Below are 19,203 nucleotides of genomic sequence, written 5' to 3' on the forward strand. Positions count from 1 at the left end.
GACAAGAATTCTGGGCTGACAAACATCTTCACAGCTGGAAAAGTATTCTATATAAAATTTGGACTTTTCACAGAAAATGCTGTTTTCTGAACAAAAATACCACATACAAATTTTGCAGAAAAGTCACAAACTGCAAACAGCCTTTCAAAACTACACAATTTTTGAAAAAATTTTAACAGTAGGAAGAAACAGAGAAAAGAATTCATTATTTTCTTAGAGAACAAAATTAGCAAGAATTATATCCCTATTGTTTGCAGTGTGGTGTGTTTGAATGTTTATTCCATGACTCATCTGCTGGACTGACATTCCTGATCTCTGAGCTAAGGAACTTGGCAGGAGAACAGTGCCTTGTATCCTGACTCCAAACATTCCTTTCCATTTTCCAAATGTCCTAAACTTCTTTTAGACTACTTTTAGGTAGTATATACTCCCTTTTCCTCAACCCTCTCTTCTTCCAGACATTCAGATAATGAGCTGTAGCAGCATATTTATTTGAAACACTCCTATTCACATTTACATCCTCTGTACTGTGAGTTAAATTGCTATGCTTCACCATTGCTTACTCTACTGATCTATACCTACTGATTTCCAGCACTCTGATTTATATACATTGAGCAGGGTTTTGAAAAGAGAACTGCAAGAGCAGGATTGGACAACTGTGGCTCCACATATTTATTTTATTATTTTATTTTATTGAAAGAGAGAGAAAATGCTGTAGTTTTCCTGTAGGGCTCCCAAGAGCATAACAAAGGCTTTCATCCTTTGTGTAATGCATGGAGGTGGATGGGCATGCAAGTGTAGAACTTCCATCTCCCAATCTTGAAAAGCTAGGATTGCTGAGCAAATATATATACAGTAGGGTCTTACTTATCCAACTTAAACGGGCCAGCAGAATGTTGGATAAGCGAATATGTTGGATAATAAGGAGGCATTAAGGAAAAGCCTATTAAACATCAAATTAGGTTATGATTTTACAAATTAAGCACCCAAACATCATGTTAGACAACAAATTTGGCAGAAAAAGTAGTTCAATACGCAGTAATGCTATGTTGTAATTACTGTATTTACGAATTTAGCACCAAAATATCACGATGTATTGAAAACATTGACTACAAAAATGCGTTGGATAATCCAGAACGTTGGATAAGTGAGTGTTGGATAAGTGAGACTCTACTGTACCAGCTATTCACACCAATGAAAATGGAAGTGTTCTCCCACAGAGATTATTTGTAATTAACTAGAATTGAACACATGGTTGGTTACAATGTACTACCTGCCTGCAAATCCAAGCCACTAAATATACCCACACTGAAACTTGAAGACAGTTAGCATATGACAAATATAAGTTTTATATGCAATATGTATACCATCGACAGTTGACATTAACATTTATTTAAAAAATATTACACACAATCCCTAGTTTAAATTACACTGTAGAATACAGTATAAAAATAGATCCTGAACAACAACTACACATAAATAGTTTCCTTCTTTGCATAGGTCTACCATGCTCTTGGAAAAGAAGCACTTGCTAACTTCCACGTTGCCATTCTGATTATAAAATTGGAAAAGTAAGAAGGAAAGCAAGCATTTTACTTTTCTTCCATGTAATTTTACGATTTTCCTCTACGTGCCCTTTAAATTTTAAAAAAGTCATTTTAAAAATGTGAATTATTTTTTAAGTAGACTATAGTAAAGCATAAGTAAACACATGCCAATGTGCAGTAAGCTTAATGTATATGAAGTTTGTGTAATAATTAGCATCTAACTATCATATTAACACTGAGAGATTCAAGTTCAGATTTCTTTAGCCAGTCAATATCAGTTATACCTACTTCATGGGATAGTCATGTACATAACATGGAGCAGGAAACATGCATGCTATCTTGAACTTCATTAGGGAAGCTGGAGATACAACTAAAACAATGACAAAACTATTACTGCTATTAACAACAACAACAACAACAACAACAACAACAAGAAACCATTGACAGATAAACAATCCTTCAAGGTTAATAAAATCAATCAAAACATGTTGTGGAAAAGCAGAGCAAGATTTGGCATGGTATGAGAGATGCCTTTTAACATAAGACTTGCTAGACATGTATTAAACATATACAGTGTTCCCTCGCAATCTTGCAGTTCGCTTTCCACGTATTCGCTCTATCACGGAAATTTTTTAATTATTTATTTGTTTGCTTACCCACCCCATTGCTGCTTTTAATAGTGGCAGAGGAAGCTCCTACCATCACTTCCGGGTTTGCCCTGGCGGCAGCTATTTTTGGACATGCAATTTCAGAGTCTCATGACAGCGCCCCGTGCCTCGGAGGTGTGGCTTGCGCACTGGGCGCTCTTGCGAGACTCTGAAATTGCACACCCAAAAATGGCAGTCGTTAGGGCGAACCTGGAAGTGAGGGTAGGAGCCTCCTGCGTGTCCCAAAGTGCTTGTGCCTTGGTCTGAGGTGGTGCTGGGGGTGGCACAAAAAGGCAGACCAAGCGCGAACACTCAGACGAGTCATTTCTCACGTGCAGGAGCCGGAAAACAGGCACGGCGAACCTGGGAGTGTACCTCCTCTGCTGCCGCCTGCCGCCCTCTCTCTCACCCTCCCTCCTTTGCTCGCTCGCTTGCTTACTGGGCGGAGCAGCCTTCCTTCTTCCCTGGCTTCAGGAGCAAAGGCAGCCAGGGCAACATGGCAGCCACCAAGCAAAAGGCCGGCCGGCACTGGTAAGAAAGGCTTCACTCCCTCCAGGGTTTGCAAGGGGAGAAAGGCCACTTAACTATTAAAATAATGTTTATGTATTAAAATAAATATAGTGCCACTACTTCGCGGTTTTTCAGTTTTCACGGGCAGGCCTGGAACCTAACCCCTGTGAAAAGCGAGTGAGCACTGTACTTTAAGCCATTTGTGTGGCTTTGTACCAAATAAGTTTGCACATACATTTTATTTTACTTGCAACCATGTTTTTCACAGTTCAGGGAGAAGCATTATTTCCTATGTTTGCTATGCTAAAATGACACCATACTATGAAAGAAACCCAATGTCACCATTTAGCCTTACTTGTATTTTCTAATAAAACCTGCTCCAAAAATGTCATACTGGAGACTGCCCTTCAAAACCTCACATTGAATTATGATGTCTTTGAGATTAGCATCATAACATCCTTGGAGACTGAAATGCTATCCCGATAGTTTCTAAATGTTGGCATTTTTATCATCAGATTTGTCAATTGATTCTACTTGTGCTTTTCATATCTATCGGAAAGTGCTATTGGCAAGTGATGACATATATCATATTATACAATCAGAACATAAATAAGAACAAAACTGGATAGGATGAAGCAGTCACATTTGACTAATATTTGATAGTATAATTGTATATACAAAAAGAATATAGAATGTATTTTGATTTTTTTCCTAAAAAGGTGTTTACAGGTATGGAAAATTACCCCCCCCCCCCCCACACACACACACACACATACACTCCCTCCTAAACTCCCCTGTAGTCTAAAATTTCGAACATGAGTTTCCTGCCTGGTTAACTTTTGCTATATAAGACACATTTCTTCCTACCGATCTCACTGCTGGGAGAAAGCTGGTTGAAAATATAGGGAAAGTGAAGTAATGTAAGCCTTTTGTACCTAGCCTCGAGCCACAAGGAGAGGCAGATAACAAATGCTATTATTATTATTATTATTATTATTATTATTATTATTATTATTATTAAAAATATATTTTTTAAAAATATGAATGGATGTGAGGGGCCCTTTCAAACTACCCAGTTATACTGGTGTATTCCACTAACAGCCATGGCTGCATCCTATGGCATTTTGGATTTTGTAGTTTCATGATGCACTGGAGTTATCTGTATAATAATTCTAAACTTCTCCTGAAAATGAAAATCTCAGAATTTGATAGGGTGAAACCATGGAAGTTAAAGTAGAATCATTGCACTGTAGCTGTATAGTATGAAAGTGCCTTAAGTTGTGTAATAGGAAAAGACACAAAGTGAAAGCTAGCTTTTTCAGGGTAGTTTGTTGCAGGACTTTGTCCCTAGATTTGTATGTCTGTGGAAACAGAGTATTGTTAATTAGAGTGCTTAATCCAGTAGTGGTAATTTGAGATTAGGAAATTGACTACAAAGGTGAATAAAAGTAACCAAGATTAAAAAACCACAGTTGAAGAGATGGTCTGTTGCTTTCTCTTCTGAGTATGTCTTGTAGAAGGTAATTCCTGCACACTGTCCTCATTTTGATAATCTGTTTTGTCATTTCACTGAGTACAGACTGTACTTTTAAGAATAACAAGTGTACAAAGGATCATGCAAATCATTTATACAAATTTTGTACATCAAAATGGAACAAACATCAGTTTGCAAAGAATACTTTAAAAATGGGGGTGGGAAATCATGCATCCAAATTGCCTTCAAAACTTGTATCGAAACTCCCAGAAAAGTTAGACAGCACAGCTAGTGCAGAGGAAAGCTGGGAGATTCAGGACCCCATATGCAGGGCTGAACAATTTCCATCCCTTTATAAACCACATAAGTAGTGGTGAGCAGGAAAAAGCATATATAAGTATGTAGCATTCATTAGTTTCAGTACAAAATTGCATTTTAATCTATAGCTCCATTGTGGTATTCATAAAAGCATAGAATCATAGGATCATAGAATAGTAGAGTTGGAAGAGACCTCATGGGCCATCCAGTCCAACCCCCTGCCAAGAAGCAGGAAATCACATTCAAAGCACCCCCGACAGATGGCCATCCAGCCTCTGCTTAAAAGCCTCCAAAGAAGGAGCCTCCACCACAGTTCGGGGCAGAGAGTTCCACTGCCAAACAGCTATCACAGTCAGGAAGTTTTTCCTGATGTTCAGGTAGAATCTCCTTTCCTGTAGTTTGAAGCCATTGTTCCGTGTCCTAGTTTCCAGGGCAGCAGAAAACAAGCTTGCTCCCTCCTCCTTATGACTTCCCCTCACATATTTGTACATGGCTATCATGTCTCCTCTTAGCCTTCTTGTCAGCTTGTCTAGATTCATACTATGGTAGTGCAGAGGCCATGCCTTCACAATATGCTACTTGGCCCTTAAAAGAGTCTTCATTTTAAAAAAATATTGAACTTCGCACATTAGTAAAATGTTTCCCATTCAGTTTACTAATTAGTGGAAACTAAAGTTATTTAATGGACATTAAACTTACCTTAATTTAAAAGTGCTGATACAGCATAGTAAACGACAGGTCAAAAGGTAATAAAGTAGTTATTACTATGCTGAAACATACTTGGTAGATTCATTTACATGGTCCTGCATGTAGCTAGATAAAAAGGCCCCATTGATTTCCCGCTGACCCTCTTTCCCAAGTTAATGAATGACATCTACTTGAGTCAAAGGCAGGCTTACTCCAGGAAGATCTGTTATTTGCATCAGCATTCTGGGGAAGATGCTGATAAGCAAGACAAATACAAGGATTTGAGGGAACTTCTGTCATAATTGCCCAGCATACCAATTTGTAGCATACTCTATTAAATCTCTGCGGCAAGTGCTGCATGCTAATGGCTGGCTGGAGCAGTACTTCTTTCTTAGCATTACTTAGCCCGCTTGTTCCTTCTCGGCTGCATCTGAAGGATCTTCATTCTCTTGATTGCTTTAAAGACCTGCTGTTCAAAATTAGCTGAATCCTGCAGTGTGCCAAAAGCAAGGCAACAGTGGCAGAAAACACTAAGGCTTTATCAACATTTTGGCCTCTTTCCCTAGGCATTCTCAGACTGGGTGGCAAATTGCAAGATTCCCAGAGGGCCTTAATTTCAAAAAAAGCTGTAACAGAATTAGGCAAATGCTGGGTGAATCTTCTAAATTTGCTTTTTGGAGCTTTGTACTGCACATTCATATTGTAAGGAAAAATAGCAAAACAACCAGAAAAAGGGCAAGGGAGTTTTAAAGTGCATAATAGAAGGGACTAAAATAATGCTTTCATTCGTAACTCATTTCTGTTCTGGGTGTCATCCAAAACCATTGGTCCTGACAGTCTGATAATCCACACAACAGGTTATTGTGACTAACTGAGTAATTCTGCTTTCAACTAAGGGAGAAGAAGGTATGGCTACTTGTACGGCTCTCTATAAAGAGAACTATAAGGAAACAATGCACTACTACTTTTCTTAACTGTTTTAGCTGCTAGATTCCCTTCCCTTCCATCACTGTATCAGAAGCTGTTTCCAGCTCCCAGCAGTCTGGCATACAAAGCCATTAACTTCAAGTTACAGTGTGATACTGTGGTTATTTTCTCAGAAATAAGTCTTGCTGAGTGCAATAGGCCTTACTTCATAGTAAGTGTCTTTCACAATTGCAGCCTTTATTTGCCACAAGATCATTTTGCTGATATTTTGTAGACCAAAGTTGTACTCGACAAATGCATCTATTGATTTCCACATGCTAAAAACTCAGACATCCTCTCATCTTTTATACATCATCTTTTATACATTTCTGATCATCCATTTTGATCTTGCTTTAGTCACCTTTCTCATTCATGGATCTCAGTTTGTCTTCACATCACTTTATTAAAATGGATAATATCTCATACTTTTTTGTGGGTACAGTGTTACATATTCGTTTGAGTGGTTTGAGAAGATAAAGAGGAGTTCAGGGCACCAGATTTGTTTGTTCAGCCATGGATACCCTTTGGTTGATGTTTGGAGAAGTCACTGGATCTCTACCCATAAGGAAGGCAACGGTAAACCTCCTCTGACATATAAACCCATGACACTTGGGAAGTTTTCAACTTGTGATTTTGTGATACGAAATCCAGTATATCTATCTTGTTTGCTGTGTCATAATAGAATAATAATAATAATTTTATTTCTTACTGACCTCTCTTTGTGGCTCAAAGTGGGTTACAACATCACTAAAAACACATACTCATCTAAATCATTCTAAAAAACACACATATTTAAACATATTTAAATGTATACTACCTTGGCTGCATTCAGTCAAAGGATTCCTCACAACATAATAGTACAGTGTCAGAACCCTGCTACTAGAGCCTGGATGTGGCTCTGAGTTTCAGGGTCACTGACATTGATAAGACACCTGCGTCCCAGGACTCGGAGGAGAAACGGCTGATGGACTTGGCGGGGAATTTGCGCGGGGTTTTACTGAGCGGGAAGAGACTGTTCAAATGAGGGGGAGGGTATATAAAGGAGGGTTGGCCGGAGCCTCCCATTCTTGGCTTTTCTGATGTTCATGTTTCCTACAGTAAAAGTTTCTGGTGATATCACAGAGAGTCTTGTGTGTTCATTCAGGAGCGGCTGTGGTGAGCTGACATTAAGCCAAGAATACGGACACCATCCCGCTGTAGCGGTGAGGTGTAACATGCAAGTGGAGGATGAAGAGCCCTTGGGCGCCGGAGGAAGGTCGGAAAGGGCCACTCCCGAGACGGACGCTGAGTTCCACCAGCTGGCGGCCCTGGCGTCCTCCACCGCTTATGCCCAGCCAAATGGGGTAACCCAGAGGCGTGGAGTGGTGCGGGGAGACAGCACCGGAGGAGAGGAAGGTTCACCTTCCCCAGGCCCGCAAAAGATGGTGTTTCTGGAGGAGAGGATGTCGGCGATGGAGACCACCCTGGCAGTGATGTCGAGGGCGATGGAGCGCCTGGCGGTTTTGGCGGAGCCGGAGCGAGGAAGGGAACTCCGGGCTAGCTCAATGTGGGACGTGAGCATGGGAAGCAGCCAGGGCTTTGCAGACCTCCCAGCACCGAAGGGAAGGGAAATGCGAAAGGAGCCCGGTGCCCGGCCCAAGATCCAAACGAGCCTGACGCGGGTGGAGGAGAGTGACGACGAAGGGGAAAAGCCTCCGAGAATCCCGGCTACGCTCCCAACTGAGACCCTGGTGCCCCTGGCGAATGCCGGGCGTGGCACAGGACAAAGGGAAGCAGCAGCGGGGCCCACTGGCCCGCAAGGGGGCTTGCGACGGGCGGAGGATTGGGGATTGCCACCACAGGGACCCCTACCGAGACGAGAGGAACTAAGGATCGAGTTTGGGGGAGAGTCCTCTGAACTGGATTTTTTCCTGACCACGGTGAGGGGCTATATGGAGGACAATGCCCACACTTTCAGAACGGAATCCAGCCGGGTACGGGCCATTGGTGCAGTGTTGAAGAGGGGAGCGGCCAGCTGGTACGTTCAACTACACGCGCGGCGCGACCCATGTCTGGGGTCACTCCGACGCTTTATGGGGGCCCTGGAGACCCGTTTCCGAGATCCACTGGAGCAGATCCGGGCGAGGGAGGAGTTGAAGACCGTCTCCCAGGGGCAGAGGTCGGTATCTGAGTATGCGGAGGAGTTCCAATGCCTCGCTGAAAAGGTGCCGGAATGGTCTGCAGTGACAAAGATAGAACTCTTCAAAGAGGGGCTTAGGCGGGAGATCCTCTCCTGGGCGGTGCATCGTGATGAGCCTGACACACTGCGCGGATGGATTCAGCTGGCGGGGCGCGTCGAGACATCGCTGGCCCAGGCGAGGAGGCACCGAGGAGGGCTACAGCAGCGGCCGCAGATGAAAGAGGGGAGCCGGAAGGAGGGATCAACCCCAGCCGGGAGGAGAACGGAGCCGCCAGGGAACGTGAGCACCAGCAGGAGGGGCTGCTTCGTGTGCGGCCGTTTGGGCCACAGGGCTGCCGAGTGCTGGCAGAGAAAAGGGGAAGGCGGAGGCCCGCCCAAACCTAGAGCCGTGGCAGGGAAACGCGCCGAGGAAGAACCACCGATGAGGCACCACTCGGGGGGGTTGGTAAGTCAGGACAAAGCCATGATAGTGGTCCCCATTCAGCTGGAAAGTGGCAGCAAACAAGCAACCTGCAAAGCATTTGTGGATTGTGGATGTTCCAGGAACATCATCTCCCCTGAATTAGCCGAGGGATTGGGATGCGAAAGAACGAACCTAGAATCCCCAATAGCTTTTTCGCAGTTGGACGGATCCACAGCATCGGGATCATTAGCTAAGTACAGTGCCGAAGATGTAAAGTGTAAGATAGGGAGTTGGGAAGGAAAGGTGTCATTTGTGATATCACAAATAGCCAGCTATAATGTTATACTAGGCATGCCATGGCTGGGGCAGGCCAACCCGCAAATCAACTGGGAGGATAAGAGCATGATCTTCAGGATGAAGTTGGAAGAAGGGAGCCAGGAAGTGGAGAGAGAGCAGGGGAAAAGGGGGGAGGAAGACTCTATCAGGATAGCAGAACTGGCAGATAAATTACCCCCAGAGTATCGGGATTTTGTGGACGTATTTGATGAGAAGGAAGCAGACAGTTTCCCACCGAAGCGGAGAGTTGAAGTGAAGATAGAGCTAGTCCCAGGAGCAGAGCTTCCTAAGGCAAAAATATACCCAATGTCGGCTAGGGAAAAGGAGGAACTGAGAAAATACATTGATAAAAACCTAGCGAGGGGTTTCATAGAGCCTTCAAATTCCCCTCTAGGGGCGCCTGTGTTGTTCAGGCGCAAAAAGGACCAAACGCTGAGGCTCTGCATTGACTACAGGGGCCTGAATGCAATCAGTTCTGGAAATAAATACCCCCTACCTTTAGTGAAGGACTTGATCGCCCAGTTATCGGAGGGACAGATATTCACTAAATTGGACTTAATTGAAGCATACCATAAATTGCAGATTAAACCAGAGGACAGGTGGAAGACGGCCTTCTCCTGTGCATTCGGATTATTCAATTATCGTGTGCTCCCTTTCGGTTTGTGCGGCGGAGGCGCCGCGTTCATGCAATTAATCAACGAAGTGTTGCATCCATTGTTGTACAAGGGAGTCTTTGTTTTTTTAGATGACATATTGTTAGTATCTCGGACTAAGGAGCAACACGTAGAACTAGTCAGGGAAGTCCTGCAAAAGTTGAGAGAAGCAAAACTGTATGCGAAGCTTGCCAAGTGCGAGTTCAATAAAGACCAGATAGACTTTCTGGGGTATAGGATTTCCTCCCAGGGAGTGGCGATGGACCCTGCGAAGGTAGAAGACGTGAGGGGGTGGGAAGCCCCCAAAACACGGAAGCAGCTGCAATCCTTCCTAGGGTTCGCAAACTTCTATAGAACATTTATCAAGGACTTTGCGCGCCTCACTTTGCCATTAACGGATTTGTTAAAGACTAAAGGCAGGGGAGAAACAGCCAAAGTGAAGGCCCCAGGGGCCAAACTGACCTGGACAATAGAATGCCAGGAAGCTTTCGAAGCCCTTAAAAAGCGTTTTACGGAGGAGCCTGTCCTACAGCACCCTGATATGTCTAAAGCCTTTGTATTACATTGCGATGCGTCAGACAGGGCATATGGGGCAGTTCTGCTACAGAAAGACGAGGGGGGGAACCTGAAGCCATGTGGCTATCTGTCAAAAAAGTTTAGTGATACAGAAAAAAACTGGCCGATTTGGGAGAGAGAAGCCTTAGCGATTCTAAAAGCACTAGAGTGCTGGAGACACTTCCTGGAAGGAAGTGGAACACCGTTTGAGGTGTGGACTGACCATAGAAATTTACAGTATCTAAGATCCCCTCGTAAACTATCAGCGAAGCAAATTAGATGGGCCCAATATTTCAGCCGTTTTGATTTCAGACTCAGATTCTTCCAGGGGAAACATAATATACTCGCTGACGCTCTCTCTCGGATGCCTCAGCACGGGGGAGGAATTCAGGAATCTGAAGGGAGTATTTTTCTTGATAAGCAATGGGGCCTGGCAGTACTAACTCGAGCACAAGCGGCCAAAGAAAACAAACGTACTGCCATTTCCACGGGGGGAGGAGAAATATGGGAGGAAGAGTTGAAGCGAGCGTATGGAATGGACAAATGGTTACAAACAAACAAAGAAAAGGGAGAATTGTGTGGGGATTTGGTGTTTGTAAATAAGAAATTGTATATTCCTGAATGTTTAAGACGAGAAATGTTAAGGAAGTACCATGATAACAAGGGTGCGGGTCATCTAGGCCCCACCAGGACTATTAAACTGTTGGCCAAACAATGCTGGTGGCCCGGAATGAGGAAAGACGCCAGGGGATACGTCACGCAGTGTGAATTATGCGCAGAGGGAAAAACACCACCGGGGAAGCCCCAGGGGCTGTTGCAGAAGGTGGTAGAGCCCATGAGGCCATGGGAATGCGTAGCCATGGATTTTGTAGGCGAACTACCCCCCAGCAGAGGCCACAGATACATTTGGACAATATTGGACTTATTCTCAAAACAGGCACACTTTGTGGCTCTGCCAAAACTTCCTTCAGCTGAAAAACTTGCTGATTTGTATGTGAAGCACGTATATCGCCTACATGGGTGTCCCGACAAGATAATTAGTGACCGGGGAGTCCAATTTACTGCAAAATTTTGGGGAAAATTCTTACAGCTGTTAGGAGCAGAAAGGAACCTGAGCTCGGCCTTTCATCCCGCGACCAACGGGGGGGTCGAACGTACCCAACAGACACTGTGCCAATTCTTAAGGATGTACACCAATTATAGACAGGATGATTGGGCGGACCTTCTTCCGTTTGCTGAGATGGCTTTTAACGGGGCCGTACATTCGGCCACAGGTCGTGCCCCATTCGAAATAGTATACGGACAGGAGGTGGCACCTTTCCCCAGGCTACCCGAGTGGAAGGAAGGGGAGGGCCAGACCGACGAGGAATGGCCGGCCAAAATCAAGCAAGGGTGGCGAACCGTGGTAGAGGCATTGCGGGAAACACAAAAGAAGTACAAGCTCTTTGCGGATCGTAGGCGCCGAGAGGGGGACAAATTGGGCGAAGGAGATCTGGCTTGGCTGAGCACAAAAAACCTGAAATTGGGGTTCCCATCCAAGAAATTGGCTCCACGCTATATAGGGCCATTCAGGGTAGCAAAAAGAATAAACGAAGTGACCTATGAGCTGAGGCTACCAAAGGACCTAGGAAAGGTACACCCGGTATTCCATTGCAGCCTGTTAAAAAAGTATAAAGGAACTCTGGACAGCGGAGAACAATAGTTGTGTTTAATCTTTTCCTTCCAGGACGAAGGGGAGGAGGACGCCATGTCAGAACCCTGCTACTAGAGCCTGGATGTGGCTCTGAGTTTCAGGGTCACTGACATTGATAAGACACCTGCGTCCCAGGACTCGGAGGAGAAACGGCTGATGGACTTGGCGGGGAATTTGCGCGGGGTTTTACTGAGCGGGAAGAGACTGTTCAAATGAGGGGGAGGGTATATAAAGGAGGGTTGGCCGGAGCCTCCCATTCTTGGCTTTTCTGATGTTCATGTTTCCTACAGTAAAAGTTTCTGGTGATATCACAGAGAGTCTTGTGTGTTCATTCAGGAGCGGCTGTGGTGAGCTGACAGTACAGTATTTTTAAAAGATGTTTGCCCTTTTATTCTGATCTCTCTTTAGTCTTGTCATGTTACCTAGTTTTAAAAAAATATGCATACATAACATTTACCTGGTATCATATTATTTCTTGCATTCAGAGTTCTCCTATATATATGCCCGCTCTGGAGTAAAAATAATTGAATTTAGTTGAACTTACGCGTAGCGACATATTAACAGAAGTTAAAGGAGCTGCTGTTTCATGGAGCTTGTGGAAATATACCCCCTGGCTGTAATATACAATAAACTGCCCTCATGTTTTTAAAAAATACATTAGCATATTCTCTGCTACATATATTATTGTATTCTGAATTTAGAACACAATCCTATAGTTCTTTGAATGGTATCTCAAGAGCATCAGACTACGATAGAGTTCCTTCTCCAGTTTTGAAAATCTCTCTTTGTTGAGGTATGAACATCTTGTTGCTCTTCTATCAATCTTCCAATAGTTAACTTTAAAGAGAAAGGAAAATGTGAACAAAGGAAAAAAGTGATATAACTAAAAGAAGATAAAAATAAGATACCTTTGGTCTTGTGGTAAGCCCAGCAGGATTCTAAATGTGGTGGTTCCTCTCCCACTTCTTCTCTTCCCCAGACTCTAAAACCTGCTATGCCCAGGTCATTATATTTCTCTGCAGTTATATAAAAAACCTAATGAATACTTCTTTCAATCCTATTCTTGCCTCAGGTTTTCAAGAGATCTCTGAAACATTAATATACAGGTTAAACTAATGCAAAGTATCCAGGCTGCACCAAGACAGATTCTGTTTAATGTACTGTACTATAGCAGCAGCAATCCAAAATGCTGCCAATGTTGCCAACCTTTTGTCATACTTTCAGCATTTGGGAAGAAGGCACAGAAGATGGATGCAATGACACCAACTAGAAAAAAGGCTGCCTGGTCTGACCCTGTGTAACAGATTTGCCTACATTGCAGGGTTGGTGTGTAAAGGCAGATCAAAGCCTTGCTTGGAAAGGCAAAGCCAGGCAAGTGGACGAGTGTTCAGGCAGCATCATACATGGAAGTGCAGTCTGATTGGTTGATGAAATTGGAGGGTGGCTTAACAACAGGATGTAGGCGGGGCCAGAGAGACAGTAAGAGCTATTCAGCCAGAGAGTCAGTCAGTTGGGGAAGTGTCAGGATTTGGAGTTTTGAAGAGGAAGGAAATAAGAGTTTGGGAACTGTTAGTGAGAAATCTCTTTGAGGGAAAAGTTAAATTAGCCTTCGGAGAGAAGTGCTAAGAATTATAGTGAGCCTCTAAGGGTTAGAGTGCTTGTGTTAAGAGCCTCTGGGAGAGAGGATTCAAAGGTTTTAAAAGCCTGTTTATATTCCTTGTGAAGGAATATATGTTTAAGGAACTCAAGATAAAGAACCATTCTCTGTTTAAGTAACCAGCCTGTTATTTTGTTAAAACCAATGAACAACCTTTCTGTTCAAGCATAAATAAACATCATATTTCTGTTTTTACTTCACCTCAAGTGTCCGTGTGTCTTCCTTTAATTAGTGGCAGCAAATAGCCTCGCCTGCCATATTTTGGCTACATCCTCTATACCCTGCAACTGGAAAGGAATATAAATAGGACTCAGAAGTCATAACTTCCCAGAAGTTAGGCAAGGTGATTTGGGTTTTGCTTGTTTCTAAGGCCCCTTCGACACAGCTAAATAAAATCCCACATTTTCTGCTATGAACTGGAATATATGGCAGTGTGGATTCAGATAACCCAGTTCAAAACAAATATTGTGGAATTTTATGTCTTGATATTCTGGGTTATATGGCTGTGTGGAAGAGCCCTTAGATTATAACGCCCACTGGAATTTGTCCAGTTCTTTTTTTAAACTGTTCAAGATGGGAGTCATTACTACATTTTATTGTGGAAAATTTTATGATTTAACAAAGTTCTGTGTAAAATATTTCTTTTGTCTGATCTTAATTGTGTACCAATAGTTTTCAGTAGAAAGGGGTTTTTGGGTGATTGTATGATGAAAGAAAGGAAACAGCAGCAAAGAGTTTTGAGGTATCACAAAGAATGGCAAATTTTATTTGGAAAAGCCATCATAAACTCCAGCCCACAACATCAGACGAAACAGAATCCATCATTTCATATGTTTCCTTGTCTTTGCCTCTCTCATCCCAAATTAAACAGCTTCAAACATTGAATACTGGGGTTGAGGTTTTTAAGAAGAGCAATATATAGAAATTAAGAACTATTTTAATGAAAGACTATTCTCTGCCTAAGCGCAACCTAGGCCCCTCCTACACAGCTGTATACAATCCAGATTATCTGCTTTGAACTGGATTATCTAGCTGTGTGGATTTGGATAATCCAGTTCAAAGCAGATAAGGAAGATTATCTGCCTTGATATTCTGGATGATATGGCAATGTAGAAGGGCCCCTACTGTAATATTCTGTAGATCATGTTGGGAACTTTGCATTGTTCTTCTCAGGCTCCACTATCAGTCACGCTCCACCTCTTCACTCTCAGATTGCTATCCGCTCTGCTATCAGCTTTTGTCCCACAGTGTTCTATGCAAACTGAAACAAGCAGACCAAAATCTGGAGTTTTTAAAACAATTAAATATCAAACAATTCTTGGTATTTAGGACTGCATTAGTTGCATTTAAGAGGACTGCAACAAAAGTAAAACGAAAAAGTTCAAGTCAAAGGTTTAAAAGAGAACATTTGCAATAAACTTGCCACAGAGTTCAACTGAGACTGTTCCTCCTCCACTGGCTTGCATTGTTCTTGAAAAAGTAGGTTCACAAACACAGACAATAACATTATAAATTAAAAGTGGAAATCTAGATTAAATCATACCCAGAACTCAACAGATATATTTTATGACCTAAAATGCCTTTTAATATTTAATCCATTTGCAGTACTTGTTATATAATTCCTACATGTGACAAATCAATTTTTTTTAAAAAAAATATTAAATTTGTAAAAATGGAAAACTAATATGAAATTGTTATGTTGTACAAAAGTTGTACCAATCTCTTTGAGGGCAAGGATAATAGCCTTTCTCTGTGCTGCAAAGTTCCTGCTGAGTTGGAATAACATAAAAGAAATAAACAAAACATGCAGCTAATTTATTATTATGAAAGGTTGTCAATGAAACCAAAGGTTAAACTGAGACAAAATACACCATATGGCTGAAGATTCTAAAATTATTTTAAATCCATCAGTATTAAGCAGGGCCAAATATTTGTCAGCTATCTTTGATCTGAGGAGCAAACACATGGCTAGCTCCTTCCTTTCATCTCTGTTGGATCTTTAAAGAAAAACAACAGCTCTCTTATCATTGTATTATCTGCAGAAAAAGAGATAACAGAAATTTAGAAAGTAAAGAAACTTAACCGAAATAATAAATGCATTATCGTGCTTTGACATTCATAAGCTGTTCACAAAAAATATATATAAATGCATTAAGTGGTGACAGAAAATCAAGAAATTTTGACAGCACAGCTGCAGATTTGACATTTTGCCTACTAATTTTTGAAATCGGGAATGAAGCAACCTTTGTGTTCTTTAAATGTTACCGCTATTGCAGTTTTTTAAATCTGCATAATCTTCAAACTGTCAAGAAAATTTGGCTGACATCCACATCCTTTTATCAACATTCACTGACATTACAGCATTATTTTGATGATGTAAACACTAGCCAGACTCATTTGGATACCTATTTATCTCTCAAATAATATAATTTAAAACAGTTCAAATTAAGAGTAGCTTTAGATTTTTACTGACACAGAGTGCATCTACAATTTAGAATTACAATGTAGAATGGACATAACCAGCAATTACAATTCCCAAAACCATCTCTTGTGATTTGTCTTATTTTAAAGAACGTTGTGGTAAAAACTTAAAATAATTCCAAAGAATCTGAAAATTGGTGAATTGTTATGAAATCTGGCAGGCCTGCAGTCGTAAATGTGGTCTACAACTGATGTAGGTTTCACACAGATAAGCCTAAAAATGACTGCGAAACAAACATCTAAAGTTTCGCCATTGTGGTCAATGGGCCAAATCTTTCCCAAATGAAAATAAAATGAGAGGTTAGCAAGAAAATGGGACTGTAAAATGGCATGGTTTTGTGCCAAATTGCACACCCCTACTCTAGTGACTCAATCCCAATATTTCATATGATGTAATCATGTTAGTAAAAGTGGAATCATAGTGCTATAATTGTATAGTATGAAAGAGCCGTAAACTGGACTAAACATACTGGAATATTTGATTTGGCTCTAGGTCAGAGGTGAAGAACAATGGGGACAAATCCAGTATTCCTGGATTTCCAATCAGATGCCCAAATAGCATGCCTTCTCCTCCACAATTCTCTCATTTTTGAGTCTCCCAGCTTTTATACAATTCACTCATTTTAAATGGTTGAAATACGTTTCATAAGACTTACCTGCTAGCAGCAAGAACTGGAAATTACATGTACAATTTTTTTAATACAACCCATCACTGAAATGTGGCCTTCAAGAATTTCTATGAAAATTACTTCAAACTGAATGCAAAGGATTACCTACATTTGATTTGAATGTTAGCTGAATTATCATGATTTAATAACAAGTAAGTGCTCACATTGGACACAATGCTATTAGAGTCATTTTGCATAGTATTAAAAAGATAGATAGTATGTACACATCCAATTAGTGTTCAGTTCCAATAATATAGGCATATGTCATGTTAGCTCATAAAGGTATACTAGAAGCATAAATGCACAAGGCAGCTTTACACTGAAATGTATGCTTTGAATATTACTGTTAACTACAACATTCCTCTCTCTTATGTTTCACTTTTTGATATATATTTGGGCTACTCTTTAATGGAATGCTTTATGAGCACTTCTTAGTAAATTATCTTTTACTCCCAAAGTACTGAAAACTGGAAAGTGAAAAATAGTTTTGAACAAATAATATTGATGCAATGTTATACCTGTCTCTAATGTTTTACCTTCACAATAATGCCCCAGGCGTAATGGTAGTGATTCTTTGCCAAATTGGTTTTTAAAGCAAGCAGTAAATAAAGTCTCTGAAATTGCTCACTTTTCAAACACTTAAGTTCAGGACTTACTCTGAACGAAATTAAAATGGGAAGCTTTTGTACAATAAACATTATTTTGTGTGCAATATATACATTCATACATACATATACATATACAGGCATCCCCCAGATTACAAACATATGACCTGCAAATGACTCATAACTAAGAACAAAGGAAGTGAGAGAAACCTACCTTTAGGAAGGGGGATTCACTCCTGAAAGAGTTACCATGGGGAAACGGTGTCTCCACTAAAGCTTTATCACCAATCCTTGTTTCCACAACAAGCTTTTTTTTTTCAAAATCCAATTATCATGGGGACAAAAAGCAATGTGAAATCTTCTGAACAGGGGAACAGACAGCAAAAGAAACACTACAGGGGTGTTAACCCTTCCTTATGCTATCAAAGTATGTGTGTGTGTGTGTGTGTGTGTGTGTGTGTGTGTGTGTGTGTGTGTATATATATATATATATATATATATATATATATATATATATATATATATATATATATATGTCTGGAGTTACACTTTAAAATGTACCTATTCCGACACATACAAATTCAACTTAAGAAAAAACCTACATAATCTATCTTGTTCATAACTTGCCTGTATCCTGTAATGTTATTTCCTGCCAAATTTTATTTTTTACATAATAGACCCTTGCAAAGAGTCTAGGTTTCTTCTTGTCAGGGTAGGGTTTATCAACATTCAAGAAATGTTTTTCAACAATGTTTTGAAAATTTTTGAATATATATTTTTTTCAATTTCTAGTTACGAGACATAGTTTTCGATCTATTTATTTAAATAGTCTGCACAAAAAGTCTATTGTCTCGCAGGTGTCTTTAAATAAGAATAGTTTTACATTGGCTCTGTCCATGGAATGGCCAGACACTCTGTCCTTGATATTTTAGTCTGTTATTTGTTTAGAACAATCCTCTCATCAACATAGTTCTCACATTTTTGTGAAGGTTACACAGTATGGTGAATTAGGGTCTACCAACATGGGACACATAACCCAATTCAGGCAGAAGTCACCATTGTGTAGCCCAGGCATGGTCAAACTAAGGCCAGGGGACCAGATATGGGCCCCTGGGCACTTACCTTAGGCCCTCCTCATTTTCCCTGTCCTCTCAGCATAAGGACATGGTGGCCCGCCACATGCTTATGCAGAAAGGAAAGGGAAGGAAGGCATTCAGCAGCTGAGAGCCCTCTGGAGTGTTCTCAGCCACTGCATGTCTTGCCCTCCTCCTCGCATAAAGACGGTGTGAGCTGCCTTGTTCTTATGCTGAGAGGACAGCCAAAGGAAGGCACGCAGTAGCCGAGAGCCCTCTGGAGTTCTCTTTGCCATCGCCTGTCCCGCCCTCCTTCTGGCATAATGCTGAGAGGATAACCCAAAGATCAGGGGAGGGGGGTTGGGGAGGAGGATTGGGGCAATCACCGCATGTCTTCCTCCCAGCATAAGGATAGGTTGAGCAGCAGAACAACAACCTGAGGATGACCCGGGCCTGCCCTGCCCCTTCCCTGCCCCACCCTCTCACAGCCCTCTCCTTCCTGGGCCCATCCCATGCAATGCATGCCTGGTTGCCCTCTCTCCTGGCCCTGCCCTCTCCAGTGGGCCCACAATGCAACCCCAAGGCAAAAATGTTTGCCCATGCCTGGTGTAGCCATATGTTACTCAGGACTTCTAGCCCTTAAGGAAGGGTAAAACCAGCTAATCTGATTTTATCCTTTGTCATCAGGGGTTGAGGAATGACACACACTTTTGTTGGGGGTTCTAATTTAACTGCCCCAGTTCACAAGGGC

The 19,203-nt window shown here is 41.8% G+C and overlaps 1 protein-coding gene across 1 annotated transcript in view; it reads right to left on the bottom strand.

Annotated features, from left to right (window-relative positions):
• Positions 1-19,203, bottom strand: part of LOC103279137 (uncharacterized) — a 55,681-nt gene that overhangs the window by 25,390 nt on the left and 11,088 nt on the right. The gene's annotated exons all lie outside the window — the stretch shown is intronic.

This window comes from Anolis carolinensis, chromosome 3 (genome assembly GCF_035594765.1).
Source record: "Anolis carolinensis isolate JA03-04 chromosome 3, rAnoCar3.1.pri, whole genome shotgun sequence".
NCBI lineage: Eukaryota > Metazoa > Chordata > Lepidosauria > Squamata > Dactyloidae > Anolis > Anolis carolinensis.